The sequence below is a fragment of the Neopelma chrysocephalum genome, unplaced genomic scaffold (genome assembly GCF_003984885.1).
Source record: "Neopelma chrysocephalum unplaced genomic scaffold, ASM398488v2 Primary Assembly neopelma1_86731, whole genome shotgun sequence".
Lineage (NCBI taxonomy): Eukaryota > Metazoa > Chordata > Aves > Passeriformes > Pipridae > Neopelma > Neopelma chrysocephalum.
Window position 1 is genome coordinate 1 of NW_020916257.1, and position 2194 is coordinate 2194.

At 62.9% G+C, this 2194-nt stretch overlaps 1 long non-coding RNA gene across 1 annotated transcript; it reads left to right on the forward strand.

Annotated features, from left to right (window-relative positions):
- The first annotated feature begins 341 nt into the window (after nt 1-341).
- Nucleotides 342-1429, forward strand: LOC113979665. The gene is made up of 5 exons (XR_003537947.1): nt 342-433; nt 592-693; nt 896-998; nt 1204-1260; nt 1411-1429. It is a non-coding gene; the product is annotated as an uncharacterized LOC113979665 (long non-coding RNA).
- The last annotated feature ends 765 nt before the right edge of the window (nt 1430-2194 follow it).

Consider the following 2194-nt stretch of genomic DNA (forward strand, 5'->3'; position numbering starts at 1 on the left):
GGCCTCCTGGAGCTACTGCAGGATGCAGACACAGACGCGGTTGAGATGACCCTCTCTGCGTTGATCAATGTGCTGCACTTGAAAGTCATCCAAGTATCCAGCCCCACTGCCCTTAAATTGCTTGAGGCGCTGTGGCCACTCTTTGACAATGTAAGGCTCTGTGTCCCTCATCGTGGGCACTGAGTGCTGCCAGGAAACTTTGGGCCCAGTGTCTTTTCAGGCCTGTGCCCCAGTGGGCCTGGAGAAGCCAGGGCTGAGGTCTTTTGCTCTTCCTTTGCAGCAGGAGCACAGCCAGCAGCAGCGGCTCTCCATGGTCCTCTTCCGGGAGGTGATGGAAGCAACAGAGAAGAACAAGAGCCTAAAGCCACACGTGTACCTGAGGCTGGTGCCATTCTACTTCAACTGGCACGATGAGAACCAGCGTGTGGCAGAGGTGAGGACTTGTGGGCTCTGGTGTCCCCATGGCAGGAGGCTGCTGTGCCTCCTGCCCTGGCCCACGGTCGCCTGCAGCCTCCTCCTGGCCTTGGTGCAGGGATGCGGGTGCTGTGCCCTGGGCTGCGGTGCCATGGCCCGCTCTCTGTTGCTCTGCAGGCCTCTCGGGAAGCACTGTTTGGTGCAGCCAGGTTCCTGAAGTGGAGGGATCTTGAGCACTTGGTGACCATGGAGCAGCCCTGGAGGTTTGGCGAGTGCCTGGTAAGGACGGCCCCAAAGCCCCAGTCCCTGGCTCCCCAGGAGCACCCAGCCCTCTGCTCCCCCCAAAGCCCGGCCCCAGCGGCTGCTGGCCGGGCCTCAGGGCTCTGCAGGCAGGGGAGCCCCGTGCTGGGGGCAGGGAGCGCCCGGCCAAGGGGCAGAGCCTGAGCCGAGCCTTCCCTCCCTGCCCTGGCGCTCTTTGCAGCTGGAAAAGGACAGGAGCCGAGTGGGCCAGTACGTGCGCCAGGCCCTGCCGTACCTGGAGAGCCCAGAGGAGCCCCTGCGAAAGCTGGCCATCAAGTTCCTGGGTGAGCCACAAGGCCGGGGTCCCTCCCCGCCCCGCTGCAGCTCGGCCCCAGCCCCGGCTGCTGCAGCGGCAGCAGGATGCGGCCCAGGGCATGTGGAGCCCCGAGTGGCCTGGGGCCTGCTGCCGCCCTGGGCCAGCCCAGCCCTGGGGCGTCCCCATGGGGGGGACCTGTGCCTCTGGGGCCCTGACAGCCTCTGTCTTCCCAGGGATCGCCGCCAGGTCCATGAAGCAGGAGCAGCCAGAGCTGCAGCTCATCTGCCAGGGTGAGGGAAGGCACCTTCCAGCTGATCCCCTTGGGCCCTGCTCCCTCCTGGCCATGGCAAGAGCTGCCTGGGATGGCCCGGGCAGGAGGGGCTCCTCGCGTCCCCACACCCCTGGCCTCTCACCTTGGCTCTCTTTCCTTTCTCTTCCAGCCCTTCAAGACATGACTGAAGGGCATGACACCCTTGCTGTCTCAAACCTGGCCATTCAAACGCTCCACATCATCAGAGCTGTACGGAGAACTCCATTCTTCCCATTCTGGTAGTCTCCATTCCTGCCTCTTCCAGCCCGTAGAGGCGTGACAGGTGACATCAGACTCGCCATGGCAGGCCTGGCAATTCAACACTGCTACGTGCTAAGAGCTGTACAGACGGCTCCCTACTCCAGATTCCAGCAGCTCCAAGACTGGCTGTGCAGGGCGTGGAAGACCCGGCCTTTTCCGCAGGGCAGTGTCTGCCTGTGCTGCTGCAGCTCTGTGGAGAACTGATGAGGGAAGCTCCATCTCCTGGGGCCACGTGAGCCTGTGGGGAAGATGCCTCTTCCCTGCAAGCACTTCCTTTGAGCCCCACAGGGGAACATGACCTATATGTTATCACGCACAGAGGCCCAGGAGCTTTTTTTTTGTGCCCAGTGTGCACAGAGCCTTGGGGAAGAGGGGAAAAGGGCTCCCTGTGCTCAGCAACACTTGCCCTGCTGTGCAGCGTGCCAGCAAAAGGGAGCAGAAGCCCCTTGGCCTTTGGTGGCTCTCCTGGAGCCTCAACACTTGCAGCAGAGTGGAGGGGCAGAGGCTGGAGGTGTGGGGATCCCTGAGGACCTTGTCCTTGGAGATGGCCACAAGCCCTCCCCCAGCCAGGAAGCAGCGTCTGTGTCCTGCCTGTGTGTTGCTGGCTGGATTGCTCCGGGCTCCCAAGTGCCTCTGGAGCGGCTCCTCTGGAG